The 13,950-nt window shown below is 34.8% G+C and overlaps 1 pseudogene; it reads left to right on the forward strand.

Moving 5' to 3' along the window:
* The first annotated feature begins 392 nt into the window (after positions 1 to 392).
* Positions 393 to 13,631, forward strand: LOC129923901 (metallo-beta-lactamase domain-containing protein 1-like; annotated as a pseudogene).
* The last annotated feature ends 319 nt before the right edge of the window (positions 13,632 to 13,950 follow it).

Raw genomic sequence — 13,950 nt, forward strand, 5'->3', positions numbered from 1 at the left:
CAGCCACACGAAATACTGCATTCCTGTATTATATAATTATATAAAATAAGATATAATATTCGGACTCAAAGACTAGTCTTATTATTATAACAAAGAAAATAACGTGGAGGTCATTGATCTGATATAGCATGTTCAATTAGTATAGACATATAGATATAAGTACTGTCATAGACTATATATAATCTATGGTACTGTCAGTAAAAAATACTTTTAAAATGTTTTGTATAATCTTTTTTTTTTCATTTCAAACATGGGTATTCGTTTCGGATCAACATCAGAGAGAAAAAAAAAGGGGGTTATTTGACACGGTTCTCGTCTGGGTAGTAATGAGCTCTTCTGTTAAACAAAATAAGATTTTTTCGTTGTTACAATTTTTACATGATTTTTAATTAGATGGGCCTTAGCCTTAGGCATAACTAAGTAAAGTAAGTACCTAGCTAGCTGATTAGTTTTACCGCTGATTCTATTTTGGCTAAGATCTAAATCTAGACTGACATCTAGATCTATCTAGGATTAGAATCTATTATTTTTCTTTATTTTTATTCTTATTATCTAGAATCTTAGATGACTGGTTCAGTGGTTGCCGCATCTAATCTATCTAGAAACCATGATTTTGATACTTACTAATCTACTTTACTTATACTTATACTACTACTAGTCTGAGTAATAGTAATACTATGCGTAACTATGGACTAGTCTAGTAGTAAGTAGTAGCAGTCTAGATCGTCTGACTCAAGATCTATTGCTAAGGCGTCTAAGTCTAAATGTAGATTCTAGTAGTAGTAGTAGTAGTAGATACTAGATTGATCTATCTATCGACTATTCTAAAAAAAGAGTCAAAAGACTAAATCAATCAGCAATCTAGTCTAGATCTAATGATCTATAGTATTAGGAAGTATACTTTATATACTATTTACTATACTTAACTCAGTCAGTTAATTAATACTTGACTACAGTAGAGTCTACTTAAAACTTAGTCTTAGTACTAAATAGTTCTTATAATAGTTATATAAGATAATAAGTTACTAGTCTAGTTAGACTCTAGTTATTAGGACCAGTGACAGTGTCCCAGTCACACCCAGGCCAGTGACAGTGCGTTTTGTGACACTAGGCGTGACTAGAGCAGGGGTTTAGACTTAGTGACAGTGCAGTGAGTGACTGACACCGAGTGAGTGCTTTTTGAAGTTTTTGTGTATAGATCTAGATATGATATAAATTAACTAATAACTTAATATAAGTCTCTATCTAATTTAGTAATTATATATCAAAGTATTAGTTTACATGACTAGATATGCACAATCATGTGGTAAAACTTCCCATCGAAGGACCCTTTTGAAGAATGTTATGCAAGTGGCAGCGCCACGCTGTCTATTGCTTCAGTAATCAGGTCACAAGTTTACCGGCTTGATGGTGTCAGTAGTATCTCCCTCTAAAGCAAAAAAAAAAAATTATTAAGATCAAGGCGTCAATGCCAGGAAGTGTCTTTTTAGATATATATATATAATATATATTATATAGTATACATGCTTTTGGCCTAGAGATCTAATTTTGAAGTCTTGATATTGTTATAACTGTGGAGGCAATGCAGATAGGGGAATTGTGTGTGTGTAATCAGCTGACACAGATAACAGTGGCGAGTGCTTGGCAACCATTCAGCATAGATTTGTGTTGTAAACAGTACTGAGGCCAGTCACATAGGATGGGTTAGGTGACATCCAGAAAGGACAAGTGAAGCTCTATCGGTTTTGAGAAGGCTTTCAGGGAACCTATGTAAATAGAGAAGGTGACAGTCAAAATGGTTTGCTTTGGATTCGAAGTGAGGACACTTCACAAGTACGAGACGAAGTCAAGTTCAGTACAGTGAGTCCAGTGTGACATGAATTTGGACAACTTGAAGTGTTGTTGATTTTACCTCATTTTGACGAGATTTATTTGCAAAAGTGAGGGTTTGTGCACTGTGCATGTCAATTTTCAATCAATTCTATGTCACTTTCGTTCGTTTTCAATATTTTCCAGACAGTATACATCATTTTTAAAGTTGCATGGTAAGCCCTTTTTATTTCTGTCACCTGGATAAACTTAGCTAGGTTCCGGATTAAAAGTTTTTTTTGGTTCCTGTTAAATGTTGTGCACTTTCGTAATTGATAATTATGTTCATTTATAGACAGAGCGTCACTTGTTACATTGACTGTGCTTCATTTATAGACAGAGCATCACTTGTTACATTGACTGTGCTTCATTTATAGACAGAGCATCACTTGTTACATTGACTGTGCTTCATTTATAGACAGAGCATCACTTGTTACATTGACTGTGCTTCATTTATAGACAGAGCATCACTTGTTACATTGACTGTGCTTCATTTATAGACAGAGCATCACTTGTTACATTGACTGTGCTTCATTTATAGACAGAGCATCACTTGTTACATTGACTGTGCTTTATTAATAGACAGAGCATCACTTGTTACATTGACTGTGCTTCATTTATAGACAGAGCATCACTTGTTACATTGACTGTGCTTCATTTATAGACAGTGCATCACTTGTTACATTGAATGTGCTTCAAAGATGTGTCATTAAAATCTTAAAGGGGTGTTGGGATTCAGATTTTAAAAAGCGATGGAAAATTTATTTCGGACAACTCTCCAAGAATAAAAATGACCCAAAAAAATAGCCAAAATGATTTTATTTTTTTGTATGCTTCTATGGACCAGACCTAGTCTATTTTCTTTTGATAGTCTATGAGATTTTTCTATTTACTAAATAATTTTTTTTCCTATTTCTAGTCTAGTCTTAGCCTATAATATTTTTTTCACTCTTCTTTGCTTTTTATTTTTTAAACAATTCTTTTTGATTATAGACTAGATCAATTAATTCTAGACTAGAGATTCTAAATTCAATTTTTAGATTTAACTCCAGATTATTTTAAATAGAATTGAATTGAATAAATATTTATCAAATATAGTCTATTTATAAGATAATTTTATCCTTACAAAAGAATACCAACCAAAAATCTTTAAGAAGGTTTTCCAGAAGCACCGATTCAAATTTCTTCCAATGGCACCCATTTTTTACTCCTCGCTCCATGATACCTTCATCCCATTAACTAGCCATCTCCACAAACCCATTCTTCTGATTATTGATGGGCTGTACACCTCTCACACTTCCCTCATTGAAACATTCCAACTTTGTTTTGATTACCAAATCATTTTGAATTGTCCTCTTCCCCAAGCCAGTCACCTGATGCAGCCCCTTGATCAGGCATTTTTTGCTGCCATTAAGAATGCTTGGAAGGATGCATTAAGATAGCATGTGGCATCAACTGGTGATGGTGTGTCCTTAGAAACATTTGCTAAGGTTTTTAAGCCTACATGGGGAAAAATGTGATAAAATTGAGTTAGTCAAGCAAGGCTTTATGGCTGCAGGGATATACCCGTTCAGTCCAGAAACAGTTAAATCAAGGCTGAAAAGTTGGGTCCCAGTTTACTGTACAGACCACAAACATCGTCATCTGCCTCACTGGCTGTGCAAGCTCTTCCTTCCACCTCCTGTGATGTCTCACCTCTTGCTTCCCCACTCCATGATGCCCTACCTATTTCTCCCACCTCCCACAATGTCTTAACTCTTGATTCTGCCTCCCACAGTCCTGCCATCACTCATGATGTCTCACCTTTTGCTTCCTTTTCCAATGATATTCTACATCTTCCTTCAACCTCCCATGCTAACCCACCTCTTCCATCTGGCTCTTGTTTCTCAACTCTACCAGCAACATCACCTGATTCACCTTTACCTTCCACCTCATATGGAAGTTTTTTTCAATATTGGCTAATCTCCTAACACAGAGTTATCCAAACCATATGACAAAATTATATTTGAAAAATTTAGTGAACTTTCCCTCTCTGAGGACATTTTAAAGATACCCTCCTTTAAGAGAAAGGACAAAAGTAGTGCTAAACCAAAAAAATTAACCCCAACTCTCCCAATTCTTGTAAGCAGCGAGGAATTTTGGCAAGCCTTTAAGCGCAAGATTACAGAAAAAGATGAGCAAGAAAAGATTAAAATATGTAGGAAGGTAGACTAAGATGAGACAAAAAGATGAAGATGCACTGCAAAGAAAAGTCTTGAGAGAAAAGAAGAAGGTAGAGAGACAATAGAAGAAAGATGATGATGCAAGGAAGAAAAAGGAGAAAAAAGTTTTGCCAAGAAGAAAGACAAATGAAGACAGGAATGATGACTCTGGGGTAGAGAAACTGAAGGAGGCTGAACAGAAAAATTGTGAAAGTGGTGATAAAGTTTCTGACAGCCTTGTTGAGTAGGGAATGAAGATTGTCCTGCTGGTTGCCTTACAAGAAACAAAAGCACTCTTTAGGTTCTATGTGAACAAATGAAGAATGTCCTGCTGGTTGCCTTACAAGAAACAAAGGCACTCTTTAGGTTCTATGTAAACAAATGAAGATTGTCCTGCTGGTTGCCTTACAAGAAACAAAGGCACTCTTTAGGTTCTATGTAAACAAATGAAGATTGTCCTGCTGGTTGCCTTACAAGAAACAAAGGCACTCTTTAGGTTCTATGTAAACAAATGAAAGATTGTCCTGCTGGTTGCCTTACAAGAAACAAAAGCACTCTTTAGGTTCTATGTAAACAAATGAAGATTGTCCTGCTGGTTGCCTTACAAGAAACAAAAGCACTCTTTAGGTTCTATGTAAACAAATGAAGATTGTCCTGCTGGTTGCCTTACAAGAAACAAAGGCACTCTTTAGGTTCTATGTAAACAAATGAAAGATTGTCCTGCTGGTTGCCTTACAAGAAACAAAGGCACTCTTTAGGTTCTATGTAAACAATGCGATCAGTGGTGGCACACTTGTTGCACAACAGTCCCTCAGAATGCAGATTAGATTAGAAAAATTCAACCTTCTGTGTTCCGCCTGTTGCCCCGATCAATATCGTTAGTTCACATTAAACTTTTAAAAAAAATGTTGTTATCATACATAACTCTTTACATTTCTATATTAAATACTTTCATTATTTCATGCTATATTATAGCATTCATAATTATTGTTATTGTGATATTATTGTTAAAAAGTTAAAGATGGTCACTTTAATTTTATTTTTATTTATTTTCACCAATTGTGAATAATATTGAAATTGTAAATATATAAATTTGAATACAGCTGTATATAAATCTTTTTAAGCCTGTAAAAAAATCTTTGTTTTTTTTTTTTTACTTTTTTGGTGAAAGTAAATAATATTAATAACATGTTCATGCTCAGAAACCACAAAACAAAAAATAAAAAAAATAAAACCTAATTTAAAATTATATATTAATAAGAATAGTGAAAAATTAATACACACAACATAAAATAAAAAGTCCAAATTAAAGTAAAGCTCTCAATAAAACATGCAAACATAAAATAAACTACAAATTATTATATGCTACAATCTTCATCATTTAACTCTATTCAGTCATACAATATAAACTGATTTTAGTATGACAAAACTACTTTGAAATTAAAAATAAATCTATATTGTCTTATTGGAAATGCATGGGGTATCTTAGAATTTAGTTAATATTAATATAAAATTAAAATCTGAGTTTATTGAAGCCTGAAATAAATTATGGTGTCCGAAATCAAATAAACTGTGACAAATCTGTCCGAATTAAATAATGACACATGGTCTCTTTGACCTTAAATATAATAAAAAATATAGGATAGGGGTACAAAAATAAGTAGACAATCTTTTCTTCTTAAATTAAAGAACATTTTGGTACTTCATTTTCGTTTCTATGTCAAACAATTATCAAATAATGCGCTGTCAAAGTCAAACTTTGAAATTTTGGCCTGTAGGTGTCCAAATAGCATAAACTACTCAAATAATTTTTAACGTATACTCCAATTTTTGGCTGAGTCTTACTCTGCCAGTGACTGGTCTAAAATGTTTTTGTTATGAAATGGCTGTTATTTATTAACGTTTTGTTTTCTCTACCTACAGATCTTTGAATCAGCTTGTTGACTTTAAAATCATTCTGTATAAATAAATATAGAAATACTGTAAAATGTTCAACATTATTGTTCTAACAGAAGGTTACACCCAGCTGGACTCACAAGGTATAGACTTTATTTTTTTTCTTTGTTTTCTTGAAATCATTTTTTTTATTCAAGAATACTTAAGGACTTAATGGTATTAATCATTTATAACTTTTAACCCATTGACATTTTTTTAATGTTTAAATATTACTGAAACCCTTGGATTTAAAGGTTCTGTTTTTTTGTTTTTTAAAACCTATTCTGTATTTGCCAATAGATGGTAAAACTTTTAATTTAGAGACCATGGCTTCTCAGCTCAATAAGTTGGCAGTTATCTATCCTTACATATTCTGACATACTATTGGGACCTACATGCACTCTCTCTCTCTGTGTCCTAGTTGATCTAGATCTAACTGCAAGATCTATATGTGATATAATGACTTCAATGATTTATTCTGGGTTTGATTTGACCCCCCCTCTTTCCCTTTTACCCCCCCCCCCCCCCCCCCGCCCAATCGTCACATAAGCTATTGTAATTAAGCTAGATGTCAAATCATTATAATTGCATACAAATGGTGTTATTATTGATAATTAGTGCTATTGTATTCTATTATCTACTTATAAAAGGCTTCATCATAAATAAAGTTCATAATTTGGTTCAGTTTGAAAAGATGTGGTAACACATATTTTTTTTTTTATACTAGAGCAACATTTAAAAAAACAACAACCAATGAATAAGAAAATATTCATTCCTTTGATTTATAAAATTTTAGACCAATTTATTCTCCTACTTTAATATGAAATTTGCTGTATAATACATATTTTTGTTTTCAAAATCTACAATGATGTTAATTAATATATCGTTTACTTTGAAGGAACTGTTAGATCATGTAGCACTGTCACACTTACTAAAAGGTCCCCACATTATTGTTAATACCGGGAACCCTTGGGGAAAGGGACTTACTTCTCAAAGGTAAACTTTAATTTTACTTTCATTTTTTATTTTCCCTTTTTTAGGATATATTTACCTCTAGATGATCTGCACATCTTTGTGAATAGATTTGTATCCGAACCTTATATAGGCCAGACTAGATTTGTATCCGAACTTTATATAGGCCAGACTAGATTTGAATCCGAACTTCTTTGGTCACCTACTGAATACATGTAGGATTGCTTAGATCCAATATTTTCCATCTAAATAGCTTTGTATTGCTAATTGTCTATAAATCTGTCTTTCATCCAGTAAAATCTTTTCTTATATAATACTGATACTTGGACTCGTGCATTTCTTAACATTGTTACAGATGTTTAGTTTTTCATTTTGCTAATTCAGACAGATATTTTATGTCTATTTGAACTATTTCTCAGAAAGAAAGGCACTTAAAGTATTAGACCATAATTGGAAAAAATGATTAACATGCTTTAATCTTTCACTAGTTCCTGTTTCGAACCTTGCAATCTATTGTGCAGATGATTATGTGGCCAGCACAATGACCAACTGCCTTTACTTTTCCCAACTAAAGTTAGGTACCCTACCTATTTCTTCTTGGGACTGTGGGTCACACTAGAATTCTTGCTTAGCCTTTCAGATCAGTTTTCATCTCCAAACCAAGTATTTCTCAAATATTTTGCTGGTTGAAAACAATAAGAATTTCATTTGTGCCGCCTTAAGTTGGCTGGAGAATTTTTTAGCGCTGTAGGCTTTTAGAATGTAATGAAAAAGAAGACATATTATTATAAAACAATATTCTGATTTTATTTATCATAAATATTTACAATATGTATAGAATCCAAATTTATGTATCAGTATTAAATGTTCATTGACTCGCTGTTTTTCTTCCGCCCCCTTTTCACATTTTTTCAAATTGTCACTCCCCACAGTTTGAGAAATACTGTCCTAGCCAAAGCCTCTTGCAGGGATAGAAGCAGTCTGGTTCTAACTTTGGACCATAGTGGTGACATTCTCAAACACATACCAAAATAACTAGGCAGCCATCTCTTCTGTCTACTAGTTGCTTGCATCCCTCTCTGCACTCAGAATGACAGTCACACAGAGTCAGTTCTGTCCACTCCTTGCTTGATTCTTTCCCCTTTATAATTCACCAGATGAAGGACAAATGATGTTGTAACATGACCATACATTGTTTATGGTTTTATCAGTAGTCAATAGGGCACCATGAGAAGGAATCAACTTCAAAACACTTGTCACAGTACAAATAATGTTGTTGTTTTTTTTAACTAAAACAGATGTTTAGACACAATTTATATTTGCCTTCATATTGTTACTACTTTCAAACATTTAAATACTGTACTCTTCCCTTTGAGGCCGTATACTTTTTTTTCTTTAAGGTCAAGTGCATTTGTCTTTGAGGCCAAGTACCCTTTTCTTTTTAGGCCAAGTACTCTTTAGTTTAAGACAAGTACTCTTCTCTTTGAGGCCAAGCCATTCATGAGACAGTTCCAGTACATCATTTTCTTGCGACTAGTCATCTGGCCTGCATTTTGAGAACCTAAAATAACTTTCTCCAACATAATTCATATACATAAGATCTGACTTACATAAAATAAGAGTTAAGATCTTTTTTTACTATTTAGAATCTGTGTATGCTCTGCAGCTTTGAGTGACCAGGGTTTGAAACCTGAAGACATCCACTATGTTATTTGCTTAAATGGACACATAGAACAGATTGGCAACCTCAACCTCTTCTCTAGAGCTGTCCAATGTGTAGGCTATGATATTTGTCGACATGATCAGTACTTACTGCATGAGTTGAAAGAGGTATCTACAGACTAATATTTTTTGTTTGTTTTTAGTGTTTTGTGCAGACACAGTTTAAATTCTTTTTATTGCTCCCCTACGATTGCAGTAGTTGCATAGATAAAGATTTTGTAGACATAATAATACAACTAGCGAAGCTTCCCTTTGCTATCTTAATATCCATATAGCTGGTGAAGTAAAAGTTCATCAGTCGCTGGGTCATTTGAAGAGCTCTTTGTCAAACTCAGAGATTATTATAATCAGGTCTTAAATGTAACTTTTCTATGGGAAGATTGGACACACATCTTAATGTAGACAGAAAATGTGATTATTCTACAAATTTATTCTTAAACACTCAAACATTCATAAATGTTCTCAAATCTTAAGGCAATTCTCAAACAGAATCGAACTATCCTACTCATCACATTCCATTTAAATTCCTCTTCTGCTATACCATGGCATTACGATGTAGCCTGATCAGTGGCGTAGCTAGAGTATATGATGCCTGGTGCGGTACGTCATCTTGATGCCCCCCCCCCCAAATAAAAAAACAATAACTAACTAATTAATAACATTGCAAAACCTTACTTTTTTTTCAAAATAATATGTATTCATTAATCAAATATTGTTAATTCTTTCATGACCTTAATGACCTTTCATGACAGCAGCATTATCATAGCCTTGATCCCTGCAGTCCATTATGTCTAAGCCATCCAAACGCAATTTCTCTAGAATCATCTCAGCGATTCCAGCAGCATGTGTGTCCTTTGTGTCGATGAAGTCAACAAAAGACTCACGAACCTGCACCCCATCATTGTCCATGACAACATACCGTAAAATTTGGGAAATTCGATCCAGCTTTGAGATGTCAGGTGTACTGTCAAAAATAATAGAGAAATATTTGGCTTGTTTTACTTGCTGTATGATTTGTTTTTTAGCGTGATCCCCCAATATTGTAATAAATTCATTTTTGTATTTGTGGAGACATGTATGTATTCGGTCTGGAACAAAGATTAGTTCAAAGCACATGCTCCCTCAAGAGAGGATCGTACTTTGATAGTAATTTTACTAACTCTCCAGGTTTTTGTCTCTTGTATAATCAAATCTTGGGCCTTGTTGTCAATATTGTTCCCTACTCTCAGGTGAACTTCAAGTTCCTTCCAAGCAAGTGATGACTGAATGTGAGCTCTGCTGGTCTCATGTTTTTCTATTTTTGGGGATAACCTCCACCACTCATTGAATCCATCTTTGGATTTAAATGAAGATTTGATACTTGATCTTGTTGAAAAGAGTGTGCAGGGGAAGCAAAATAAGGATTCTTTTTTTTTTTTTTTTCGCGAATAACACGTCCACTTTTTAAGAACTTTCTCGCCGTTTGACATTTGCCGGAAAAACCAAGCCTTTGAAAGCTTTCTAGCCTTTCCTTTTGCAGATTCTTGATGTTTATACGCCTCTCTGAATTGTCTGTCCATACGCTGAACTTTTTCAGATCCTTGAGTGACAAGGTGTATGCGAATATTATCTGTGATGACATCAGGCCAATCTCCAATGTCGTTCAGTCTAGAGTTTATTTCTGTATTGTTTACACTGTCTGATGGTTCAGCTTCTTCAGTATGAATTTTTGAGGACATGCTTGTGTGCTGTCCTTTAGTCTCTAGAACCTGCGGTATTGAAGTATTTTCTTCTTTTCACGATGTCGGCCTCATCATTTTTTTTGGATTCAATGACAACCGTCTCATCTTGCTTTGTTGCTTTTAATTGTTCAGTTAATTCATACCCATTAACAGCTCACCTATAGTCGGTGGACTCTGGCAATGATGTGACTTGAAATTGTCTCGATGCTTCTTTAGACTTAAGAAATTTAAGAAACGCACCTCACTGCGGTCAAAGAAACTGATTTATGCGGATCACATTGTCCTCTGGTCAACCGGCAAGAAAGCTGACCAAATACAGGCGGCATTACAAGCAGACCTCCAAACCATCTCCTCGTATTGCGACAAATGACAGATTCAGATAAACGTTGCCAAAACGACCTGGTCCCTGTTCAGCCTAGGGATCGACATTCTTAAGGCTCTATTCGAGCTTCAACTCGGTGGGCTGCGACTCCAACGTGAAAACACGCCAAAATATCTAGGGGTAACCCTGGATAGAAAGTTGTCAATGCTCCAGCACGTCCTGGAAGTTGAAAGAAAAGCCTAGGAGAAGTTAGCGTTACTAAGAAAGCTGGCCAGCACAAAGTGGGGTGCCAAAGCTTGCATGCTACGCACATTGTACTTAGGGGCAGTCAGATCACAAATTGAGTACAGCTCAAGTATATTCTAGTAAAACTGCCCTCGAATCACTCGACCGAGTACAAGGTTCATTTGTGGCACCTTTCGGACAAGCCCAACAAACGCTGCTGAAATCTTAACAAACGTGGCCCCTTAACATTTAAGGAGGGAGAGGGCGGTACTTACGGCCTACGAGCGCTATAAAAGGGGCGACTCTAGGCTACCCACCTCAATATTAGTGCGACAGTGGAGAGAGAGGAACCGCATAAAATGCGATCGTTCCTCCACATTGCGGCCATTTTGTCTAAATCAGCTGGGCTCTCCACTGACAGAATCCCAATTAGAATAATTAGTACTTGCCCTCCGTGGAGGAGAAGCCAGCCCCACAAATAAGCATGTCCCTTTTAGGGCAAGAGGGAGCCACCAAGAGGCGATTAACACCTGCCATACTCCAAAACTTGGCATCATCTACACTAAAGTCCTACCCATCAGATGCTATTTTCTGTTATACCGATGGGTCGGTAATGAGGGACCCCGATAGATCTGGGTATGGGGCCCTTATAGTCTACCCAGACCGGACAGAACCAAAGATGCTGATTTCTCCGTCTGAGCTTAAAAGGTTTTGAGGCGCTGAGCTTAAAAGGTTTTGAGGCGCCAGCCAGACTAGTCAGTCTTGAGCATTGTTCATCATTTTTTTTTCGTTACAGTATTACAATTAATTAGTTAGTTTAAAAAAAAACTCGTAGAAAACAAAGGTTAGCTTATTTTAAAATATTGACATTACAATAGAATTATTTCCAAAATTAAACTATAAAGAATCATAAAGAAATGAATAAACTAAAACAATTGTTTAGAGCTAGAGTTTAGAAATATATGTGTAAACTCAATATCTAGATTAAACCAATGGACTAAACAATGAAGTAAAAAAATGTTGGCCTATCTTCTTCTTCTACTTTATATTACAAAGCATCGATCAGTGTAGTAACAACATGTACCGTGTGTCCTTAATAAATCTAGTAAATTAGATTCAAACTGTTCTATAGCCTACATTGTATGGAAGAAATAGTCAAGGAGATGAAACAAAATAGCGACATGACTAGTTGATAAATCGTTAGTTCATGTTTAAAATACAGTAGTTTATGTTTGTTCGTGTCCATACAATTAGTCGTTTTTACTGAAAATCTCACGGAAATTAATACACACTTGGAGAATTTTGGTGCCCCTCTCCACTTGGTGCCCTGTGCGGCCCGCACCACCCGCACATTGGTAGCTACGCCACTGAGCCTGATTTAGACATTTTTAGTTTTTGACATGCTGAAGTTGAAGTTTTGTTTGTTGACTGGCTTGCATTTTGAACATGTTTATGTATTTGTATTGATGATGTTTACTTTTGATATCCTTGAGTTATTTTTGTGTAAAACAAAATAAGAAATAGAAAACTTCATTGTTACACTGACTGTTTAAATATAGCTAAGTAATTTTTCCCAATTTCATTCATTTGTTAGTAAATAAAGCAATTGGCTTGTTTTATCAACTACTTTTCATTTGTCATTAATAATTGCATACAATGTTTAATTTCTTTAAATATCTTTGTGTGCTGAACTACCTAGAATGTCATCATTATCCTTTCCTTTAAGTTCGGGGGCAACACAGAGTATGATGAATGTATATGTCAGATCCTTTCTATGTGCTAATTTCTTAGTATAAAAAAAAATAGAACTTAGTATAAAAAATCATAACAAATTAATTTCTTAATAAATAAAAATACAAATCATTTTGTTTGAATAAAAACATCATTTTAATCTTGAAATAGCTTGAAGAAGCCATCAGTTAAGTGAATATCTCATGTTTACTTTTTTACAAATATCTTTCTGAGTCCTACCCTATGTCACTGCACATTATGGATAAACTTTTCTTTATTTATTCTTGATACTGCAGGTCTTATTTGTTCTTCCTGCAGGGGATGCCCTTCAACATAGATGAGGATGTAGAAATAGGGCCAACACCTGGTCATACAGGAAATGATGTGTCGGTGGTGGTGAAGAAGGCTAATCTTGGAGTATTAGCAGGGGTTGGTTGGTTGTTTTTTTGTTGTTGTTGTTAGGTGGTGTAAGAAAAGTACAACCTTTTGCTTGACACAGAAAATCATGTTGAAGGATTGTACTATCCAGCTTTAAAAAGTATGGTTAAAGTTCCCTTTCCAACCTTGCAATCAAACGCAAGATGATGTAAAGGTCATATGTTTCTGAGGCCCCCTGGTTCGGAAGCCAAGGACTTTACTGTTCAGCCATTGGGCCTCATGTTTATTTTCAAACTGATGTTTAATGTTTTTTCAATTTTGTTTTTCACAGGGGATTTATTTTATTGTGAAGGTGACCTTTTCTCCCCCTCCCTTTGGCTAAAAAATAGTGAGCGACAACATCTCCAGGTGCAATCAAGATATACCATATTGGAAATGGCTGACTTTATCATACCAGGACATGGACCTACGTTTAAGGAGCATTTAAGTTGTTTTGTCTTTCCCTTTGGCATGAGTCTGTCTTATATGTTTACAGAATTGTCATTTTCCTCTTAAATGATGTGCATTCTTGAAAAGTTTATCTTTGATTTTAGTAGTATTTAAGTTGATTTAAAAAACAAAGTTTGATATAAAACCATTTTTTAGATTGATAAGTGTATTGCCAGGCCTAAAGCATTATCTGTTGAGATTATGTGAGACTCCATGACCTGGTACATTACAGTTTGACCACTCACAATTGTGATTTGTTTTTAATCCAAAATGTAATATCTGCAACTTATAGAATGTATAAAAAAGTAGCCATTGGACAAATGTTCAAACTGAAATGTGCTTGTAAATAATAATAATATGGGATTAATATTAAAACCGTTTAGGC

Source organism: Biomphalaria glabrata, chromosome 18 (genome assembly GCF_947242115.1).
Source record: "Biomphalaria glabrata chromosome 18, xgBioGlab47.1, whole genome shotgun sequence".
NCBI classification, from domain to species: domain Eukaryota; kingdom Metazoa; phylum Mollusca; class Gastropoda; family Planorbidae; genus Biomphalaria; species Biomphalaria glabrata.